Genomic DNA, 25,108 nt, shown 5'->3' with positions numbered 1-25,108 from the left:
TTGGTTTGCGTTACGACTTTCAACACTTCTTCGTCGAAACTACAGAAAATTGTCAGGCAAAAGTGGAAGATTCTGAATAGTTCTGGCGAGAAGATTCCCTTACCACTTTTCTCGTTCAAAAGAGGAACGAATCTGAAGGACGAGTTGGTCCACACCAGACCACAACGATTGCTGGATGAATCCGCATCCACTCTGTGGAATCTTCCACCTGTACAGGGTCATCACCCTTGTGGGAACTGTTCGGTCTGTCCACAGACCAAGAAGACCTCATCAGTGGATATAGGTACCTCTCGACCATGGATACTCAAACGCCATACAAATTGCAACAGCGAGAGAGTTATATACCAAATCACGTGCCCGTGTGGGTTAAGGTATATAGGGATGACAACGAGGAAAATAAAATTACGCGTCCAGGAACATAAGAGTACGATTAGACGCAGTAAACAAGCTACTCGGCTCACATCCCATTTTCTACAGGCTAAGCATCAGGCGAATGACCTTGAGTGGGTGGTCCTGGAACAACCATACATACCTAATCATATAACAGACATCTCCCAGTTTCTACTCAGAAGGGAGCAAAGATGGGTGTATAAACTGAAAAGCGACACGGAGGGGCTGAATGATGATATCCCGTGGTTGCAACTCTGAGTACCTGTCTTCAGTTTCCCATCTTTGCAACACTGTATATGTTACTCTTTAATTAATCTTCCCTGTGTCCCAATTCAGAGCAAAGAGAGTGTATTTACTCTGCTCTCTGGCTCTTTGTACTCAGTTGGCCGTTACACGTTGGTTATGGAATATTAAATATGGTCTTCACAGTTTGAACATTCATATTTTTTTACTCAGGGTGTAGAGCATACCACCTTTTTGAGCAACATCGAGGGAGCTTGCATATAACCAACCGTGTACCGTTAATCTGTGGACGGTTTTACGGTAGGTTTTATGACTCAATAGGTATGAGCCCCATTTAGCTCTGCCCAGTCTGCTTTTGGTTGGCAAGGCGTTCTTACGTCTAATTGACCCGGCAGATCATTGTATTCTAACATGTGTATATCGACCGTATGCACATCTACATCTGACGGTCTGACCAGTATTGGGATTATGTATGGGGAGTCTTCATATATTGAACACAGTAGCACGAGATCACTTATAGTTTCGAGATGGCTATAAAACAATGACGGTACTGTGTATACAACTTGTAAACAGGACACACGGCCCTCTTCGATTGGCCCACTGTTATCCAATGGTTTCATTGCACGGACCGAGGCACCCAATCAGTGGGTAGCTGGGTTCGTGGGGGCCACGGAAGGCGTGGTGTCCGAGCAAGGCCGGAGGGCGGGTAATCCATAGAAGTCCAACCACACCGCTTGGTGTGGTTGACGGACAACCGTCTAGTTTTTGTGTTTCAGGTACCGCGCTTTGACATAACCAGATGCGGGTTTTTGCGAGAACTTTAAGAAAACGAGTACGGCAATCCGATTGGCCCAGAACTAACCAATAGCGGGGCATCTTTCAGCAGGGCAGCCAATCAGGGCTTAGCTCTTGCGATTCAGAGTCAGTGGAGTTGGCTGTACTTCTGATTGGACGCGAGGGGAATGAGCAGTTCTCTCTCACGTCCGCAGCCTCGGTATTTCTTCCCGTTAGACACACGATGTCCTCACCTCCCCCTCGGCTCACATCTTTGAGCGAGGCAACGACGGAGAGGTAAGGACACGGGTCTCTCGCATTTTTAAGGATTTGAAAGGGTTGGGAAGAGGCGCAGCCACTAGACAGCTCAGTATCCTTCTCTCTTCCTCGCTAACAATTAGGACACCATGTAATTTCTTTGAGAATGGTGTTCTTTGTCTCACATTTTTTGTAACTCAATTATGTGGAAACTTTGTTCCGGGTACATACCTGGATCTGTTGAGTGGGTGTCCTGATGGGAGGTTGTGCCTACATGAGTCTTGGGATAGACGGAGTGTGTGGTATTTTGCAATGCATTTCCTACCCATAGGATGCCCTCTTGTCAAGGTGTGCTATCACTATCCTTTACCCCCTGCTGTTGCCACCTGTAGTTGGCCTTCAGAGTCTAAACTTTGGTTTTGAAATGAAACGTATGTTCTCTATTTTCTTCTTTTCTTTCTTTTTTAGTGCGTGGCCTCCTTCACTGTGAGCAAGTGCCAGGTGAGGTGAGGTTTTTCCTCCCTAGAATTTGGGTGAGTTGATCAACATAGGAATCTATAGTGTACTGGACACTGAGCAGTTCCTTTTTGCAATAGCAATAATGATTGCCATTTGTTATCTTTTTCAATTGTTTCACATGCAGGAGAAGACATCCTACTCCCTATTTTGGAGTATTGAACCACTTATTTAGTTTCTTTCACACAGTAAGTCTCTTTTACACAGTAAGTTGTTGTTGCAGTAGTGCATCATAGGTCCTGAAGAAAGCCTATGTAGGCTGAAACATGTCGACCAAATAAGATTCATGGTGAATAGCAATTCCTTGCATGCTATTGTTCACTCTGCTTTTAACCATACCACCTTGATGGTCAGACCCAATAAAGTTTTTCCTATGACATCAAGGTAGGTATTTTTAGAACACTTGGGTTATGAATTTTGTTTCTTTTCCTTTTTCACATTTTCTGAGCACTGCAACTTAACCCTTCCAGTCTGCATCTTTGTTGGTTGAGGGTCAACGTGATGGTCCAAGTTATGCTAGCCTTGGGTTGTTCCTAAGGAAGGGCACTCTGGACACTACTTTTGTCAACCATACTACCCAGATGACGATACTCCGCTATTGAGCGGGCTGATGGGGATTTTTTCCAGCACCTTTGGGGCTTTCTCTTGGTTCTTTTCTCTTCTCCTGCGATCACACGTCAATTAGGATTGTGATGACCTGAACATTAACCTGTTGGTTTTGTTTTATAGAGTGAGTACTATTTAGGCTCCTGTATACAGACTTCTGGTATCTCTCTTGTTGTTTATTGCTTAGTTGGGGGACAAGGTACCTAAAGAGTCTATAAACACTTCTCCCCTCAGGCCCTCCCCTACCTAGTTTGTTTTGTTCTGACATAGCAATGTCCTCTACTATAAGTCCCAGTAATCTGAGCAAGTACAGACAGACACCTTTTATTAATGACAAGATGGCTCAGGCCTACAGGGACACATGTGCCAGTGTCACTATGGTGACACCTAACTTTGTGAACCCTGACCAGATCATACTAGGTGAGACCTACCTAGTGACCAACGCTAGCAATGGCACTACCTCCCATAGTATGACAGTTGTTAACTTCTCCTAGGGAGGGGTAACTGGCCTCAAAACAGTTGTTGTGAGTTCAGACCTTCCAGTAGAGTGTCTGTTAAGTAATGATCTTGAAACCTCAGTTTGGTCTGAGGTGGAGTATAGGACCGATGCAGAAATGCTGGGAATATCAGCACATGTCCTTGCTGTGACCAGGTCACATGCCAAAAAGTGCTTACCTGAACAAGTGCTGGATCTTGGAACAATAGACCAGACACTACCCAAGAGAAAGAGCAAGAGGGTTACAGCAGTGCCTCCCCCCCTTGCCTCAGGTTGAGGATCAGCCCTCCCAGGAGGATGATTCTGAGATCCAACAGGGAACTGTCCTAGAAGAGCTTGAGCCTGATCAGGTTGAGTTTCTTGGGACAGGGGGATCCTCAAGGGCAGATCTGAGGCAGGCACAGTTAGATTGTTCCTCTCTTGAACCCCTTAGACAGCAGGCTGCTGCTGAGGCTGCTGGGAATGCTCAAGGTACCCATAAAGTGTATTGGGATGATGGGCTCCTTTATTCAGAGGCTAGAGATTCCAAGCCTGGTGCTTCCAGGAGGTTGGTTATACCTCTGCAATTTAGGGGCTTCCTTCTTACCTTGGCCCATGATATTCCCCTAGCAGGACACCTGGGCCAGAACAAGACTTGGGACAGGCTTGTCCCTCACTTTCACTGGCCCCATATGTCAGAAGATACCAAGGAGTTTTGTCGCTCCTGTGTTACCTGCCAAGCCAGTGGCAAATCAGGTGGCACCACAAAGGCCCCCCTCATACCAGTACCTGTGGTGGGGGTACCCTTTGAAAGAGTGGGGATAGACATTGTAGGACCAATGGACCCCCAAACAGCATCTAGGCACAGATTTATACTGGTGGTAGTGGATCATGCCACCAGGTATTCAGAAGCGATTCCCCTGAGGACCACAACAGCTCCTGTTGTGGCAAGGGCCCTACTTGGAGTATTCTCCAGAGTGGGGTTTCCAAAGGAGGTTGTCTCTGACAGAGGTGCAAACTTCATGTCAGGATATTTAACTGCAATGTGGAAGGAGTGTGGTGTCAACTATAAGTTCACCACCCCCTATCACCCACAGTGTAATGGGCTTGTGGAGAGATTCAACAAGACCCTCAAAGGGATGATAAAAGGGTTACCTGAAAAGCTGAGGCGAAGATGGGACATCCTTTTACCCTGCCTTCTGTTTACTTACAGAGAGGTCCCACAATAGGGGGTTGGCTACAGCCCTTTTGAGCTTTTGTTTGGGCATCCTGTAAGAGGAGCCCTATGTCTTGTGAAGGAAGGATGGGAGATACCTCTCAAAAAGCCTAAGCAGGACATAGTGGACTATGTACTTGGTCTCCGCTCCAGGATGGCTGAGTATATGGAGAAGGCTTCCAAAAACCTTGAGGCTAGCCAAGAACTTCAGAAAGCTTGGCATGACCAAAAGGCTGTGCTGACTGTGTACCAGCCAGGACAGAAAGTGTGGGTGTTGGAGCCAGTGGCCCCAGCAGCACTCCAGGACAAATGGACTGGACCCCACACAATAGTTGAACAGAATGGAGATGTCACCTACTTGGTGGACCTTGGGACTCCCAGAAGCCCCCACAGGGGGCTTCATGTCAACAGACTTAAAGCATTTGTCGACAGGGCAGACATGGGCTTGCTCATGGCTACAGATGAGGGGCAGGAGGAAGAGAGTGACCCTCTCCCAGACCTGTGTTGCAAAGTGAAACTCGTAGACGGGTCTAGTTCCGCACTTCTTCTTTTATTAGATAAATGCAAGATAACAGCGGCACCGATACACACAGCAACCTCCTCCCTTCTCCTCCAGCCAGCTTCTCTCCCCTCTACATTCCCTTCCTCTACATTCTATACATTCCACGCACGCACACACATACACGCGCTAACACACACGAGATAAGACACGCGCACAACATTACATATTTAACCAATACCACACACCCTCTTTCTCAACAATTAAAGACTCTAGACAAACTACTCTAATTCGAAATCAGAGAATCTGGCAGGTAATTTCCTTGTTCTATTGCCACGACGTAATTTGTTACCCTCAACACCAATATCGGAACAAGAAGGAACATCGTTAACAATGTCTCTAATTTCACTTCTAGTATTGTATCTAGCGTCACATCTAGCATCACAACTAATTATACTACTAGTTGATGTTCTATCCTTCTTTAGTCCAAATTCATCACCTAGCATTAATCCATTACATGACCCTTCGTCAACTCTACTAGAATTGGAACTAGACAATGGACTTACCACACCACCCTTCTCATTACAAAAACTCAATTGGCGAAAATTCCATCTCTTACCATCTTCCAATTCTACCGCACCATTGAAAACCTTCACTACTTTCAATGGTTTAGACCATACGCTTTCACCCTTCAACACAATCCTAGGATTCTTCACCCGAACCATTTGACCAGTCCTCACCAAAGGCCAATTACATTTACCTCCATGATATCTTCGGCTACGATCTTGATAATCCTTAACTTTAGATCTAACCTCTTTATCAATGTCTTTGCTACTGCACTGCATCCTCTCATTTCTTTTTCTTAACCACCAAGGAACCAATCCAGTAAATGGTTTCCTACCTCTCAAAATCTCAAAAGGTGTCTTTCCTGTAGCAGAATGTGGAGTCACACGATATGCAGTTAATCTTTCTAGTAGTGCCTTTCTCCAGGGTATGCCCGCGCTCAATGCTAATTCAATCACTTCCTTTACTACTCTGTTGAAGCGCTCAACTTGACCATTACTTTCGGGATGATATAATGATGATTTTATGTGTTTAATACCCATTATTACCAAAAATTCCTCCATCTTCTGCGATACAAATTGGGGACCATTATCTGAAACTAACATTTCTGGAACTCCTTCTCTTGAAAATACATCTTCTAAAAATTCAATGACCACTTCCGTAGTCATTCCACTTACCATTCTCACCTCGGGCCATTTCGAATAATAATCAACTAACACAATAGCGTAACAATCTTTTGCAGATATTGCTGAAAATGGACCCATGAAATCAATCGCCACCTTTTGCCATGGATACTCAGGTAATTCCACCATAGTTAAAGGTACATTCAATGGTTTTGCTACTTTATCACTAGCTCCACAAATCTTGCAATCCCTCACCAATCTATCTACCATAGGGTCAACCCCTGGCCACCAAAACCATTCTTTAACTCTTCTTTTGGTACTGGACATACCACCATGCCCCATGTGACTTTTCTTAACAATTCCTCCTCTTAACCCTACAGGAGGTACAATTCTGTCACCTCTTAGGACAATATCATTAATAATACATAACTCTTCTCTAATCTTTGAAAACGCAACACTCTCACCACGTAAGCTGGATTCTCTTGGCCACCCATCAATTATAAACTTTTTGATTTCCTTCAAAACCTCATCCTTGTCCATCTCGCACAGCCAAGATGCTTCAGAAACAATATTATTAGTACTCATTTCATTTATCAAGAATACATCCTTGATGGTAAAGGCTATTTCACCATCCATATTTGTTTCACTTCCTATTAAATCCATATTTGGTAATCTTGAAAGACCATCAGCAACCACATTGTCTTTACCAGGAATGTACTCAATGTCAAAACTAAACATCTGTAGTTTTGAAGCCAAACGAGCTAATCTAGGAGTTAAATTCTTCCCCCCTTCAGGTCTCAAAATATTTACCAATGGTTTGTGGTCGGTAAAAATCTTAAATTTCTTCCCCCAAACATACATTCTAAATCTCTCAGCAGCCCATGAAGCCGCCAACAATTCCTTCTCTATTACGGAATAATTCCGTTCCGATTTCGTTAACGTGCGAGAAGCATATGCTACTACCCATTTTTCTGACTTAACACATTGAGAAAAAACTGCACCAATGCCGTGACCAGACGCATCCACAGATAGTACACATTTATCATTTGGTAAAAATGGTTTCAAACATGGTGTAGTAACTATTTCTTTCTTCAATTTTTCAAAACATACTTTTTGATGCTCACCCCATATAAATGTTGCATTCCTCTTTAGCAAGAGTCTCAATGGTTCAACTTTTACAGCGTAATTTTCAATAAAACGAGAATAAAATTCTGTCAACCCTAAAAATGACATCAATTGTTCCTTATTTGCAGGTTCAGGAACAGCTAAGATAGCATTAACATGACTAATTTTAGGTCGAATACCATCCTTGGATATAATGTGTCCTAGATATTCCACTTCAGATTTCCCAAACACACATTTCTCATTTTTGATGGTCAATCCACTATTCCTCAGAGCATCTAGAACAGCATATAAAGTTTCATCGTGACATTCCTTGTCGCCCCCATATATTAAAATGTCATCTTGAAATACCTTGGCGTTTTTAATGCCTTGCAAGACTCTGCACATCTCTCTTTGAAATACTGCGGACGCGCTTGCAAGACCAAATGGCATTCGCCTATATCTAAACATTCCTTCAGTGGTTATAAAAGCAGTACAATGTGTAGAATCCTCATCAAGAACTATTTGGTGATAAGCACTTGTTAAATCTATCTTGGAAAACCAAGAAGACCCACCAACAGAGGATGTGAGTTCTTGCAAATTTGGAAGGGGAAACGTGTCAACCCAAATGGCTTCGTTTAAACATCTTAGGTCAACACATAGACGCAAATCGCCATTGGATTTCAGAGAAATCACGACTGGCGAAACCCAATCAGAGCTTTCAACTGGTTCAATAATTTCATCCTCACACAATTTTTTAAGTATTTCACCCAGTTTTTCTCTATAACTGATAGGTACATTTCTCAGTTTTTGTTTCACTGGGCATGTGTCTTTCCTTAAAACAATTTTATGTTTAAATCCAATCATTTTGCCAATACTATTGGTAAAAACATCTGGAAATTTTTCCTTTAAAAATGAATAGTCATTCATTTCACGACAATCATCTTGAATGGAATAAACAGGGTACTCTAAACGAGGATCAATTTTCATGCTCAAATCAAACATGTGCGGCCATCCCAAAATGGTTGCACCTTTGCTAGATATGTATATTTTACCATTACATGAGTTGTGTCCAAAACTAATTTTGGCTAATATGTATCCTTCTAAAGGTATTTTATGTCCAGTATAACCTCCAGGGTGTACATCTTGAACTAATAACGATCTGTTCGGCCAGAGAGACTTAAATTGATCCATGCCCATGATGGTGTACCACGCACAAGAGTCTACCATTATCTTGACGTCTAAACCATCAATGTTAACGATGGTAGATGGTAGCTCTTTGACTCTACCCTTCACCTTAACTAATTCATCGTGTACACTGCAAACTTCACCTACAACGTGAAAGGCATCATCATCTTGGATGTAATTTATGTCATCTTGATCTTCTTCTTGAATACAATTAATTTTGGCTTTAAAATTGTGGCACACTCTAGTAAAATGGCCTTTCTTTTTACAATTCGTGCAAATTTTGTCAAGTGCAGGACACCACTTGTAGTTTGCTAAATGGTTGGATGACCCACATCTATAGCATAAAAACTTCTTTTGCTCATTTTTCTTTTCATAACTTTTCTCATTGCTTTTCTTATTAGTATAATTCATGAATGACTTATTCTCGTTTTTAGGTTTAAATTTATCACCCTTATTTATCTCGTTAACTGAACCAGAAGCTATATCATTTTTTTCATTTCTGACTTCACTAATACACTGGTCCATAATTTCCACACCCCTAGCAACTTCGATAGCATTTTTTAATGAAGTGCTACTCGATGACCATAACTTTTCCTGAATCTTTTTTGACTTAGTTTTCATAAGAATTTGGTCACGTAAAACTTGGTCATAGGTTATGGTCTCAAATTCACACGTAACAGCCAAACCCCTTAATACTGAAACATACTGATCAATTGACTCATCCGCTTTCTGAGCCCTTGAATAAAATTTAAACCTCTCCATCACCACATTAATTTTCCTCCCAAATCTTTCTTGCATCTGTTTGACAGCACATTGATAAACACCCATGTCTCCAGCATTATCAATTTTAGGCAAATTTTTAAACTCCCTTAACCCTACTGCGCCAAGTCTGTGTTTAAGTAGGGATACCATTCTTTCTTGAGAAGCTTCTTCCTCTGCTAAAACTTCAACGTATGCTTCAAACATGTCGAGCCATAAATCCCATGCTATGGGAGGCTCACCAGATTCTGCCAAGAAGAATGGTGGTGGAACAATTGAAGACATTTCGGTTAGGATGGTAAGTTAATTATCAGTACAGCAGAACTGGTGCTTGCGCAAAAAGTTCACCAATGTTCACCAATGTTCACTTAATATAGTGGTTAAAAATTTCACTGAAGATCTATGTCAATATTTGGTTGGCTGTTTAAAATTTTGTAGTATGTATATAATCATGAATATCATATCAACTCTTGAATGCTTACTTAAAATCCTCTCTTCAAGTTAGTTCACGAGTACGCCAGCAGTGTAAGCGTATGAAGAACTAGCAGCGTCGGATCCAGCACTCGGTGAGCTCAGAGCGTTGCTAGGATACAATTCCTCAACAAAATGGCTGCCACGTTGTGTTGTAGGACGTGATGACGATAGAAATACGGAGGCTTAAAGCTGCCTCTGTGAACCGCTTCGGAAGTTCGACGTCACACAGCAGGACGCATGGAACGTTCCGAGATGGCTACTCGCGGGCTGCTTGAAAAATGCCTCTTTATAAAATGCTCACCAACGGCGGTATTCTGCGCTGCATAATTGGTTTACCAAATACAGGTTTCTCTGGTTGAACGCTGGTCGAACACTAGGAGAGGTGGTCCGGTAATTTCATTTATCCATGGGTTTGCTGTTAGCGATTTTTTCTTTTCTTGTTCTTTTTCTTGAAATTTTTGAATTGTGCTCAGTGCCGCTGGAATTTCAATTTCGTATCCCGCTCGTCGCCATATGTTGCAAAGTGAAACTCGTAGACGGGTCTAGTTCCGCACTTCTTCTTTTATTAGATAAATGCAAGATAACAGCGGCACCGATACACACAGCAACCTCCTCCCTTCTCCTCCAGCCAGCTTCTCTCCCCTCTACATTCCCTTCCTCTACATTCTATACATTCCACGCACGCACACACATACACGCGCTAACACACACGAGATAAGACACGCGCACAACATTACATATTTAACCAATACCACAACCTGCTTACTCAGAACCCTGATGATGTTTCAGTAGATGGTGTAGTCTTTGCTGACAGCCTCTCTGAACATCAGCAACAGGACTGCAGACAAGTTCTTCAGTCCTTCAGACATCTGTTTTCCCTGACCCCAAGTCAGACAAGCTGGTGCACCCATGAGGTGGACACTGGTGACAGTCTGCCTGTCAAGAGTAAAATCTACAGGCAACCTGACCATGTCAGGGACTGCATTAGGACAGAGGTCCAAACGATGTTGGAGCTGGGAGTTATTGAGCCCTCAGAGAGCCCTTGGGCTATTCCTGTGGTCCTGGTGCCAAAGCCTCACACCCAAGATGGTAAGAGAGAGATGAGGTTTTGTGTGGACTACAGAGGTCTCAATGCTGTCACTAGGACAGATGCCCACCCCATCCCCAGGGCAGATGAGCTCATTGATAGAAGGGCTTCTGCCAAGTTCTTGAGCACAGTTGACCTGACAGCAGGCTACTGGCAAATCAGATTAGCTGAGGATGCAAAAGCCAAGACAGCATTTTCGACCCCAGGAGGACATTATCAATTTGTGGTTATGCCCTTTGGTTTGAAGAATGCACCTGCCACTTTCCAAAGGTTGGTGAATCAAGTTCTCACAGGACTGGATGACTATTGTGCAGCTTATCTTGATGATATTGCTGTCTTTAGCTCCACCCGGGAGGATCACCTGGTCCACCTGAGGAATGTTTTAGAGGCTCTGCAAAAGGCAGGCCTCACTATCAAGGCTACAAAGTGCCAGATAGGGCAGAGCAAGGTTGTGTACCTGGGCCACCTGGTAGGTGGGGGCCAGGTTCAGCCACTGGAGAGCAATTTCCAGACCATCAGAGACTGGACTCCTCCAATCACCCAGACACAGGTCAGAGCTTTCTTGGGCCTGTCTGGGTACTACAGGAAGTTTGTGAAAAACTATGGGTCCATTGTGACACCACTGAATGACCTCACTTCCAAAAAGATGCCAAAGAAAGTTCAGTGGACAGTTAGCTGTCAAAAGGCATTTGATGACCTGAAGCAGGCCATGTGTACTGCCCTTAGTCTGAAAAGTCCAGATTACTCCAAAGAGTTCATAGTCCAAACAGATGCTTCTGAGTTGGGTGTGGGAGCTGTACTTTCACAACTGAATATAGATGGTCAAGACCAGCCCATTGCTTTCATAAGCAGAAGGCTGACCCCTAGAGAGAAACGTTGGTCAGCTATAGAGAGGGAGGCCTTTGCTGTGGTTTGGGCCCTGAAGAAGCTGAGGCCATACTTGTTTGGCCCTCACTTCAAGATTCAGACAGACCACAAGCCCCTCCTATGGCTAAATCAGATGAAGGGTAAAAATCCAAAACTTCTTAGGTGGTCCATTTCCTTACAGGAGAGGGACTTTACAGTGGAACATAGACCTGGGACTGACCATGCCAATGCAGATGGACTCTCCCGATATTTCCACTTAGAACATGAAGACTCAACTGGTCAAGGTTAGTTTAATGTCCCTAAGTTTGGGGGGGGGGGGTTGTGTAGGAGAGTAGGGTCTGTTTCCTATGGTCACCCCCACTTTTTGCTTTTGCTTTACTGGTTTTCGACTTAGATGTGGCTGTGGGCCTGCTAATCAGACCTACAGCCCAGATGCACTCTCTCTAAATTCACATCATGTACTCTAGGTACATCCACAATTGGGAATTGGTTCACCTTGTCAGCCCCTGTAGAAGTGTACCCTAGGTACTCAGGGCATAGGTGTAACCAAGGCCTACCAGGGGCTGCAGCATGTATTATGCCACCCCTGGCTGGCCACTCAAACTGACACAACTGGCTGATCACTCAGCTGGGGCAAGGTCGTGTAATTACCCCTTGCTTAGGTATAGTATTCCTATATCTACCCTTATATATAGACACACAGTAACCCATAAGTCACTCCTATGGCAGGCCTTAACAATCCTGGAGGCAGAGTGCTTGGTTATGTGTGAGATGGTGCTCTAGCATGAGCTGGGCCTGTCTGCAGCTTTCGGAACCATGTCCTTATAGCTGTTCTTTGATATCGCCATACCATATACTCTTAAGTGCATTATAATCCTCGCGGTTGAATGCTAACTTTGGTTTGGCTTTATCTAAACATGTCGTGTAAGGTGTCATACGCTTTGGAATACTACCACCCCCTCGCCAATTCTGGCGACGGGGGTAGCATTCCACCCTTCTAGAGGGAGAAGATATGTTGTTGCTGACTATCCCGGTTAAAGTTAACCAGAGCCCCAGCGTCACAAAATGGACGCTGCTGCCACAGACACAAGTCTGACCTCCTGCTGCTGGGAGTCCTTCCAGTCACGGAGGTTTGGACAGTAGGTTTCCTGCCTGGAGAGGTGCGAGCACCACCCCAGACAGGACTTTGTGTATTGGGACAGGGAGGGCTGAATAGAATGAGACACTGCCTGGGCAAACTAGGTGCTCCATGCATACCCCAGTTCAAACCAGTTGCTGGGGCACTCCAGCCCCAGCTCTGGCACGAAACTGGACAAAGGAAAGGGGGTGTAACAACCCCCTTCCTGGTCCCACCCATAGGAGGGACCTAGAAAGTAATCCAGCCCCTTTTAGTTGTATAAAGGTAGGAGCTGAGTCCTAGGACTTTAGATTAGACCCTGAACTGAAACTTGACACGAAACTCTGGACCTTCGAGATTCTGCTGAAGCTGAAGACTGAAGAATCTCCCTTGTGGCCAAGGAGTGACCACCCTGAGCAACCAGGCACCATCCAGCAACTCAACGGCTTGCTTTGTCGACGCTCCTGCCGGGACCCGAGTACAGAGCCTGAAAAGACCCAGACTTCCAGACCTCTCTGACCCTCTCTTCACGTCTGCAGCATAGCTGAGATCCGTGGAGGCGACGAGACACGTGGGACCAGACATCTTGAAAAGTCCATGACTTTCACACTGTGCAGCTCCTGAGGTATCCTCGAAGCTGTGCACTGGGGATTGAGAAGCCCCGATTCCGAGCTCCACCTACACCGAAGATCAGCCCTCCACACTCCAAGAGTTCTGCGTGGGGCCCTTCTGCTTGTGTTCTGCTCGACGCGTTTTCCGGTTGCTGGCCCTTTGGCTAGTAGGGGAAACATCCTTTACGACGCAACTTTTACAACGCAAACCATTACAACGCATTGCGCTGGGGGGCGCTCTAGGATAGGGAATAAGTTTAATTTACTGTCCAACACCTTCCCTATGGTCCACGGGGACTGGAGTTTGGAATAGTAAATTAAACTATTCACTATCCAGCACCCAAAGCGCTATGCGTTGTAAAGGTTTGCGTTGTAAAAACCGCGTTGTAAAGGCATGCGATGTAAAAGCATGCATTGTAATGTCATACATCCGCTAGTAGCCTCTGTGACGACAATCCTTTGAAACCAACTCGCTGGTCTGGTTGCTCCAGACTGGCCCTTGCCTCCCTGCAAAGGTGAGGCACCTCAGACCTTGCTGGTCTGCATCAGAAGCCTTCTTTGAATCCTGCGTGGGTTGCCTTTGCCAAGGCTTGTTGACTCCAATCCGGCAGTCGACCCCTCCATCTGGAGAACGTTCGTGGGACAGCTCCTCTCCAGCTTCTGGTTGTCCTCGACGCCTCCTGGTCCGCGTGGCTGAAGAGACAAGCTTCACGACAGCCCCTGATTGCTCCTCGACGTCGTCTGGTTCCTTCCTGGTTCCACCCGGTCACTGGCTAGTGACCCAGACTCTGTCCCCTCTGTTTTCAGGTCCTCTTCATCCTCGATCCGCCCTTGGATCCACCCGGACATCTTCCTCCTGGCCGCCTGCAGCATCTTTCTTCACAGGCTCCATAGACTTCAACGGCGAAACCCGACACACCTTCACACCCATGCACCCGCTTCCTGTGGGTGAGGTAACGTGAGTACTTCGGTGCTCCCAAGGGTATTGACTATCCAAGTGTCTAGGTTTTTAGTTGTTTCCTTCTAGCTAGACCGGAAGTGTCCTAAATCCTTCTTTTCCTAAACTCTAAGTTCCCATTGACTGCACATTGACTCACGCGTGTGTGTAAAGACACTGCACACGCCGCCTGTGGGCCTCCTACTCCTAACCTAAGGTTCAGATAGTGTAGCCCAGCGATTCTCTAGGCCCTAGGCCTTTCCTTTTCTCGTGACGTGGTACTTATACCACTTACTTAGTATATGGTTTGCTTCGCCCCTAGGGCCCAACCGTAAATTGTGCAACTTAACGTATTCTGACTAATTAACTTGTGATGTGCTTTTGCCTCTGTTCTCATAAAGAGTTCAGAGGAGTGTGTTAGTAAATAAATACATATATATTTTATATATATCCTGTGTGGTGTCCTTTCATTTGATATTCAAGGGGTTACGTATGGTAAAACAGCTGGCTTTACACGCCCTCAAGAGTTTTTTTAGCCTAAGACTGTTCTGTCCACGCTACCACTAGGATAGCTGGTCTATAAGTTTGACCTACAACCATCACCATAAGGGTTGTTTGGACTGGTGCAAGGTGTTCACTAGAATAGTGAACATCATATACCAGGCCAACTTCTCACATTATGTATGGCACTCATAGAGAGCCTCTTGTTTATTTCAGTGTCTGTAAGTCATAGCCCCTTGCTATGACATCACAACTGTTAATAAAACAGGTTATCAGCTGTTGTGATGTCATAAAGGCCTTCCAAGCCGAGTGACTGAGCTCTCTGAGAGCCTGTCAGCACAGCTCTGCTTGTCTGCTTTGACTGAAGGCAGAAAGCACAGCTGCAGAAGGGGGGCAGAGAAGGCAGTAGGTTTTGGTTAAGGATAGCAGGTAAGATATTTATTTTCACATTTATGCCCGGGAGGAGGGGGTATGTTATGCATAGCTCTCCCATTATCTTCTGCTACCTGTGCAGAAGCTGAAGACAGGGGCAGAGGATTTCGAGGCCATACATAACATAAAATTATAGATGGGTAAAAAGTTAATGTCATGGTGGGGAAGGCAGTAACGTTTCCAAGGTAATTTCTGAGCACTATAACTTTTTTTTAAAAACAAATTCCTTTCAAAGTAGTACTATAATTTGATCCACTGTTGTATCTGTATATCTTTAATTGCTCATATTGTGTTTCTTCTGTATTCTGTATTCCATATTCTGTGTTCTATTCCAGATGCGTTGCAGTCGTGTCATTAGGATTTGAACACTGGACTCGACAGCATCGCATCTGGATCGTTCCTTTCTTGTGGGTTGATTTTTTTTAAATTTAATTCATAAATAAACTCCTTTTCGATTCAACCTAAAAGACTTATGTTGTATTGATTACAACATAAATATGATGACAATGGATATTAATAATCTTGTAGTTAATTTGAATATAATTGATTCTGATGTTTCATTCAAGGCACCTTTAGGTGAAGCTACAATAGAAAATGTCAAATTAGATGTAATGGCTGATTCGGAATCGCCAATAACTATTTTGGATGACACTACTTATAAGAATTGTTTTCCTAATGAACTTTTCATTACAGATGTTAATCCTTAAGCGTTTTGGAGGACAAGAAATTGATATAGTAGGATATTTTAATGGAAAGGTAGATCTTTTGGGTAGATCAATAACAACTAAAGTTTATGTAGCAAAAAAAGGAAGAGATATAATTGGTTGGCGTGATTTAGGAAAAATAGGAATAATGATAAAACCCAGGAGTGATACTCCAATAATTCTTGGGGATATTCCTATTTCATCAGTCGATTTGTGAATTGACAACAATATTTCACGTGATTTAGATGTGATTTTAGATAAGTATAAAGAAGTTTTTGAGGACAAGTGGTGCATGAGATCAAGCTAAAAGATGGTGCATCACCTGTGAAGCACAAGGTTAGAAATGTTCCACTTAGTATTAGGCAGGAATTGAAAGAACACTTAGAAAATGTATGTAAAGATGGGATCATCAAACACACTGATTCTTCTGAGTGGGTTTCGGCTGTGGTTTTGGCTAAACAAAAAAAGGAAAATTGCGCATGTGTGCTGATTTACGCTCATTAAACAAGAACATTTTGGTAGGTGGCAATCCACCAAATTGTTCTTGTTTAATGAGCGTAAATCAGCACACATGCTCAATTTTCAAATTTGTTTTTAAGCCAAAACCACAGCCGAAACCCACTCAGAAACCATTAAACCAATAAACCATTAATATTTTTAATGAATGGAAATGGAACTGGTTTAGCATCTTCAAGATTAGTAAGAATCATTTCAAGGTTACAGGAATATAACTTTGAAGTTAAGCACATATCTGGTGGAGCGAACTTTAGAGCAGATTGCTTATCTAGATTGCCAGTTGACAACACAGTGGAAAAGTCTGAGTTTAATGATGAGGAACGTGTTGTTATATCAGCCATAGATGCTTCGGAAAATTCAATGGGGGTGTTTTCTGAAAATGATTGAATAGATGGTTACAAGAGTGATGATGTGCTTTTTAAAGTTAAAAAATATATTACAAATGGGTGTCCACCATTAAGAAATTTAGAGAAAATTTTGGTTCCATTCCAACAAGTGTCTTCAGAGTTAAGTATAGAAAATGATATTGTAACAGGAAGTGGACTTTTTGTTCCGCCAAAGAATCTTATTGATGGTTTGATTAAAAAAGCACATATTGGTCATCCACGTATGTCAGGAACTAAAAAGTTAATAAGAAAATATTATTGGTGGCCAAGTATGGATTCTTATGTGGATCAATTTGTAAACAAATGTCCCGAATGTTTACTATCAGATAAACATTGGAAAAATACAAAAAATGCTACATCAACTAATACATTGCCAGATCAGCCTTGGGAAAAATTGGCAATAGATTTTTCAGGGTCGTATCATATTTTGAGTGGAGATATGAAATATCTAATTGTTTTAACAGATTATTATTCAAAGTGGATTGTGTATGATTTTGTTAGATTTCCAACAACTGATGTTGTAACTGATTTTTTAGATAAGATTTTTCGTGTTGAAGGATTTCCCCAAAAATTAGTGTCAGATAACGACACACATTTTGGTTAAAAAAATGGTTGATTTTTAAAAAAAAGTATGATATTAAGCATGAAAAAACTCCATTATATTTCCCATCTGCAAATGGTTTAGTTGAAAGAGCTAATACATTTTTCAAAGAGGGAATTCAAACAGCTTTATCTTCAGGTTTGGGTGTGAGAAGACATATTAAAGAGAACGTTTGGAGTTATTTAAATACTGCACACTCCATCACGGGTTTTACGCCTTTTCTCTTACTGAAAGGTAGAGATACAAAAATGTTGTAAAACCTGTGTTTGATAACGGGATGGATTCATTAAGAAAAATTAAAGATTATAAATCTGAAAGATCTATTGATGAATGTGTTAGAAATAATTCTGATAAAAAATACAAATTAGGATCAAAAATACCTATTCAGGAAAAGAAAGAATATGCAACTGGAGATTGAGTTATTATTAAAAAAAACTAAAAAGTAAATAAAGGAGAATCTAAATATAGTTCTCCACAACAAATTGTAAGAGTTACAAGTTCATCTGTGATGATTAAAAATAAAGGTTGGTGGAACAAGAGTGCCGTCGTAAAGATTAAATCATTTCAAAAAGACATTATTATAAAAAAAAATACGTGAGAGGGAGAATTTGGAAAGTTCCTCATTTTTGTGTTTTGAAGAAAATTCATATAAAGATCCAACAAAGTCTTTGAATACACAAACAGCCATTTATGATGTTGCAGAACAAAGCGTTCAAAATGAAAATGAGGAGAATGATAGTAATGGTCATAATCAACAAGATGCTTCAAATAATTCTGTTAATGATTTTGATGAAATCCAAATGGACATCATTTCTAAACCAAGATGCAATTCTAACTTGATTAATGGTAACATTAATATTGTAATGCCTGCAAAGTTTAATGATTATTATTTGTATTATTTGAAATCTAAGATGTAATTATAACTTTATTCATTGTAAAAGAAATATTGTAATGCCTGTAAAGTTTAACGATTATTATTTGTATTAATTTTTACTTTTTTGTTTACGAAAAGGAGATGTTGTATCTGTATATCTTTAATTGCTCATATTGTGTTTGTGCTGTATTCTGTATTCCATATTCTGTGTTCTATTCCAGATGCGTTGCAGTCGTGTCATTAGGATTTGAACACTGGACTCGACAGCATCGCATCTGGATCTTTCCTTTCTTGTGGGTTAATGCTTTTTTAATTTAATTCATAAATAAACTCCTTTTCGATTCAACCTAAAAGACTTATGTTGTATTGATTACAACATCCACTGAAGTGAAACTTTTCCGAAAGTTAACCCGTCACTACCATAATCAGCCTTTTGTACTAAAGATTTCAAAATGCATGCCTCTGGAGAAAGCCTGGAGCATGTAATGAGTGTGGTACTGAAAATTCTGGACCCATGTTATGAACATCATCGTAGCGTGACGAATTTGATATCAGAAGACCGAGAATGGCTAGTACACTATGCACAAGCATTTTCGTCATGTTCGAGTGACGATTTCACTCTGAAATCGTAGTTTTCGTCCTGAACCCTCGGCTTCCATTTTGTGTACGGCAGACATTTTGTGAGTTGCCCTCACATAGGCAGATGACTAAAAGCCAAACACGATTCTGAAGGACACGTACACCTCTTCTGACTTCCCTGTGACCTGGGCAAGCTGACTCCACTGCCCAAAGCCAAACCTGTTCGGTCAGTTCCTCTCCCAGTGGCCGAACGAGATAGCATCAAGGCACAACATGTTATAAACCTTTCATCACACACAAACCACGCCTGATCTTGCACACACCTGCCCCTGTTTCCTACTTTATGACTTGCTTTACGATGAGGAGCAGAGATACGTTTTTGAGAAAATGTGTGTTTTTCTGTGTGAGGATTTAGAGGATAATGATTTGGAACCTAATCCGCCCGAGTTGAGCCGTGTACGGTTCGAGTTTTCAAAGGGAACAATTGTGGGTTCAGATGTTGAGAAGCGGTTGCGACATTGTTATCCTTCAGGAGTGAAGGCGTTTCTCGTTCGTTGTTTGATTCCTCCGTTAAGAAGAAGGCGAGACAATATCCCATGAGAGAAGTCCCCCCAGTTTGGAGGGATGTGGACCAAGCAGCTATCCCGCCCGTTCCGGGTCATTTCCAACGTGTTTGGGTACATGTTCCATGGAAGCGAGCTGAAGTTTTGGCCCTTAAACAGACATTGCCTGATCCCCGTAAGAATCCTGCAGGGAATTACAAGGAATTATCACAGACTGCAGGTTCATGCATTATGAATTTAGCCGATATCGATATGTTGTTTGGGAATGTTGTTCCACAGCCTCTATGGGGAAAGATTCGTCATGCAGATCATGATCAAGAGTTAGGTGACTCATGGGCTAATATTACTGCTGCAGGGGGGCGTGGCCAGCAGCATGGCTGACTAGACGTGCCGCACCGGAGCTCCGGCCGAGCTGCCCCGTAATCCGCCTGAAATCCGTCAAAACCGACCTTGCAACGCTGCCAGAGTATAACTCCCATACTCCGAGATCGGGAGCGAGTAGCCTGGGAAGTCTCAGCCCTCCGGAGCCTGTGGATCGCGTCCGAGGAAGAAGACGGCGAGGGGACGGCGGACATGATGGCGGCCGCGAGAGAAAAGGGACCGCGGGTTGCCTAGAGCCACGACCGGCGGATACACAGCCGGCGCCCTCCGCCAGGTGAATCCGGAGGCCTCCACACAGTCAGGGGGGACCGAGAGCCTGCGGTGGGAAGCTGGAGGTACACGCGAGGTGATCGGTAACCTGCACCAAGATGGCCGCCGGCGGGAGGTAGAGCGACGGGAGAAGACACCCGGCTCCTGCTGAGGCGCACCACTGAGGGCGGCGGACCAGACACCTACGGTTAGCGGAGGGAGTGAGGGTGACGACCCTCGTCGGAGCACCAGCCCATTTCCACGGGCGCCGCGGCCTGCGGCGCCCCCTCCCCCCCCCCCTCCTGAGACATCGGCTGGAGCCACCTTGATGGTGGAGTGGTCCGGGGGCGCTGGGATCAGCAGCGATGTGGCGGAGACGGCTCACGGAGGGCGGCGAGACTATGGCCCACAGGAGAGGGGGCTGATCTTGTAACGGGCACCCTGCAGGTGAAACGAGCGGAGAGACCCAGGGCCTGGGGGACTATTGGGCGAGGGGAGACGCGGAGGCAGTGACCCACGCTCTCGTCATCCGGCGGCTCACACACTGACCGGCGCTCCCATACAGAAGCAGGGATCCTGGCATTTTCTCTTGGGCGGCTGTACGGTGAGGGGATGGGGAAGAAAGACCCGGTACCCAAACCCCCGCGCCAGGGACCTATGGACAATTTTGCGGCGCCACGGTCCATGGCAGACCATCCAGGCCCCCGCACCGACACGGCCATGCTACTGGAGGCCATCCAAGCGTCCAGAACGGACATCCAGGCATCGCGATCTGCCCTAGAGACCAAGATTGGCGAGGTTGGGGCCGAGGTGACGCTGCTGCGCCAGGACTTCCGGAACCTGACCGAAAGAGTAACGGTAGTGGAAGACAAAGTGAAGGAGGACGGGGAGGCGATCACTACGCTCAAGAAAGACATGGCAGAGCTACAGGTTGCGCACCGTCACCTCCAATGGAAGGTGGACGATGCTGAGAACAGGTCCAGGCGCAACAACCTCCGCTTTGTAGGTTTTAGGGAGGGGATTGAGGAAAAGGACATGGCCGCCTTCCTCCTGACCTGGCTGAAAGCTACTTTCCCCGAGGCGCCATTTTCTACATGCTTTATTATTGAAAGAGCACATAGGGCGCTTCTGGCCAAGCCACCTGAGGGCGCGAGACCCAGGCCAGTTATAGCGCGCTTCTTGAACTTTGCCGACCGGGACCTGATTCTGAGGGAGGCCAGGGCCCTGGGGGAGATCCGCCTTGAGAACGCTACAATAATGATCTTCCCGGATTACAGCCAGGAGGTCTCGAAACAACGCCGCTCCTTTGACGCTGTGAAGGCGAAACTGAGGTCCCTGAATCTTAAATACATGCTCCTCTTCCCCGCCAAGCTGAAGGTGATATATAAGGACAAGTCTATCTTTTTTGCCCACCCGGAAGACGCGTGGCAGTGGTTGGAGGAGCACCCTATCTTGAACAGTAGGGAGGCGGCCAGCCGGGACGCAATGGACAGGAAGGTGAGGGAAAGATCGAGCTGGGAGCGGCCGAAGCCGCAGCGACGGAGGTTACGGAGGACCCAACACACGAACGCGGCGACGCCATATAGGACCCGAGGATCGACCAACAACAGGGGAGGCAGATCGGAATCCCCAGGCAAAGACCCAGTGGCGGGCTCGAGGTTCAGCAGTCTGAGGAAAGGGGTACGCTCCGAGGGGGATGACGTGGAGGGATCGGAAGGCCCCTCATCCGGCGAGGAAGATATGGACCTCTTGGGCGAATCGCTGCACCCCTTGGTTAAGGAGATCCGTCAGTTGGAACAAGGCTCCTCGGATCCAGACCCGATCATAGACACTCAGGACTCACATTCTTGAAGGCAGGAACATGCAGCTCGGATGAGATAGCAGCTCGGCATAAAGGAGCACGCAAGTTGGCACACCCCCTACAGTTTCTTTCTTGGGTGTCTGAACTGAACACAGTTTAATCTGGGGAGGGATGTGCGGGAGGGCGACTGACCTACTCCCATGGATGGTTTGGTCCCATGTTGGGGCACAGCTAGAAGGGGAGGGTGGTGGGGTGGGGGAGGGAGGGGAATGTTGGTACTGTTGTTTCCTCACGTTGGGGAGTTGGGGAGTTGGGGGGGGGAGGGGGGTGGTATCAGTGAAGCAGCAGAGTTTACCCTTGCTACTACCCTGGACCCAGGGTCGGGCATTCGGTGGTCAGTGTGAAGTGCAATGGCAGGTACACTAGCTGAACCTAGCCGGGATGGCGCTGGGGTAAAGGCGCTAACCTGGAATGTAAACGGCCTGGGTTCCAAAATTAAGAGGGGCTTGGTCAATGCCTATATTAAACGCATAGCACCAGACATCATATTCCTCCAGGAAACACATTTGAGGGGGAACCATTGTGCGTTTCTAGCACGTGGGCAGTACACAGTCTTAGCACACGCGGGATACACGACGGGCTCACGGGGCACAGCAATACTCATAAGGAAAACGACGCCATTCACAGTGACACGCACATGGTTGGACCCGCAGGGCACGTTTGCAGGGGTACAGGGGACATGGAGGAGGCGCAGGTACACGCTGCTGTCAGTATATGCTCCACACAAATTACAAAACCGGACGATGCAGGAGATCACGACCATACTGCTAGCCACGGCTGACACGATACAGATTATGGGTGGGGACTTCAACGATGTGATGTGCACGACTAGTGATAGATCTGGGGACTCTCACGCAGTAGCGGCAGTGACTGCTTTGGCCCGTAGAATGGACACGATTGGCCTCACTGATGTGTGGCGGTGGCTCCATCCTGTGCAGGCAGCCTACTCCTTTTACTCAGGGGCCCACAAGGTTTTTTCTAGATTGGACTATATATTCACTACGAGACAGGAACTCTCGACGGGGGACTTGGCAGAATATAGGGCGAGGGGTGTCTCGGACCATTCCCCGCTGTTTGTACATATAGGACGTGGTAGGGGGAGTGGAAAGGCACAGTGGCGTATGTCGCCGTGGGATCTCCAGACTCCTGAGATTCTAAGGGGAATTAGAGCGGATATCAAAGTCTTTGTGGCGGAAAACGAGGGGTCGGTGCAATCGGGAGTTACGCTATGGGAAGCCATGAAAACCGTGTTGAGAGACCGCTTCAGCTCCAGGGTGGGGGAGGCCAGAAGGAAACGCACTGAGGAAATAGCGCAGGAAGAGGCAAACATCTTGACTCAAGAAGCTGAATACCACAGAACGAAGGGGGAGGGACATCTACGGATTCTGCTAGACACTCAACGGCTATACAGGGAACTGCTCACGGACGAAGCGCGCACACAGGCGCTGGCCACCCTTCATCGCCTGTATGATGTGGGCGACAAATCCGGGAAACTCATGGCATGGCTGAGCAGGCGGGAGCAAGCGGCCAGATGGGTTGATTGGATTGGGCTCCCGGGTCCGGCACGAGCATCAACAGATGTCGCGATAGCAGAGGCCTTTGCGAACTATTTTGAAGAATTCTACAAGGCTAGGGACCTCGGAGATTGCGAGGTGGTAAAGTCGTTCCTGGGTAGAATGGAAGTGCCGCAGTTGACCCCCAAAAATAGCGAGGCTCTGGACGCCGACCTATCCCTGGAAGAAATCACGGAGGCGGTGGCAGTCCTGAAACCAGGGAAAACCCCGGGACCTAATGGCTTCCCGGCGGAGTTTTTCAAACGGACGGGGGACCTCCTGGCACGTCACTTGAAATCACTTTATGTGGGGGCGTTTGACTCCGGAGGTCTCCCGCCGGACCTGGCCCTAGCCACCATAATCCCGATCCATAAGGAGGGCAAGCCCAGGGAGGACTGTTCTTCATATCGCCCTATTTCCCTTCTGAACAGTGAGAATAAAATCCTCGCCACCATCTTGGCAAGGCGACTCCGACAGGTCATAACGGACCTAGTGCACCCGGACCAGTCCGGGTTCCTGCCGGACAGGGCCACTAAACTTAACCTGCGGCGCACACACAACTGGCTTCAGGAAGTCTGTGACAAAAGGGAGCCACACTGGTTCCTCTCATTGGATGCGGAGAAGGCATTCGATGCGGTCCACTGGCCCTTCCTGATGGGCACTCTTGAGCGTTTTGGGTTTGGACCCAAGTTCCGACAGTGGGTGAGTCTTCTTTACTCGAACCCGAGGGCGAGAGTGCGAATTAATGGGCGAATGTCGAGAGAGTTCGCGATAGAGCGGGGGACACGTCAGGGGTGCCCGCTGTCCCCACTCCTCTTTACCCTCACGATTGAGATCCTGGCGATCCGTATCCGGCTTAATCAGGAGGTGACTGGCTTTCACTGGGGGGCCTCGGCAACTGACCAGGAGAAGATCTCCCTGTACGCCGACGACGTGCTGCTATATGTGACGGACCCGGCTAGGACGATCCCGGCCCTCTTCAAGGAACTGGGCGACTTTGGGGCAGTGGCCGGACACACTATAAATTGGCATTAGTCGATTCTCTACGACCCGCAAGGTGAGCCGCGGGGGAGTGCCTGCCTGAGTTGCTCATTCACACTACGGAAGGCTTCCGGTATTTGGGGGTGTTTATCACCAGGGATAGGCGGCGCTCATACGCAGACAACGTAAATAGGGTAGTGGTGGCAGCAAAGGCGGAGATGGATAGATGGAGACCGCTACCGCTTACCATGTTAGGCAGAGCCGCCCTGTATAAAATGATCCTGTTACCAAAGTTTTTATACGCCCTGCAAAATGAGTACTATCCCTTACCAGAAGCGACACTGCGGACAATCCATGCTGATCTTCGCTCTTTCTTGTGGCTGGGGAAGCAGGCCCGGGTGGCACTCACGACCCTGCAGCGCCACCAATACAGTGGGGGTATCTCGCTGCCTAACCTGGAGGCCTATTACTGGGCAGAACACCTTGCCCCGATCAATGATTGGCTACACGCCCCGGCTGACCATCCCACCTATGCTTTAGAGAGATCCAAATGGGGCAACAAGACGGTATTACACTTCTTGTATGGAGGGAAAGGGGGCCGCCAGCTCCTACCAGCGACGAA

This window comes from Lissotriton helveticus, chromosome 1_1, assembly GCF_964261635.1.
Source record: "Lissotriton helveticus chromosome 1_1, aLisHel1.1, whole genome shotgun sequence".
NCBI classification, from domain to species: domain Eukaryota; kingdom Metazoa; phylum Chordata; class Amphibia; order Caudata; family Salamandridae; genus Lissotriton; species Lissotriton helveticus.
Note: the sequence above shows the minus strand (reverse complement) of the source record.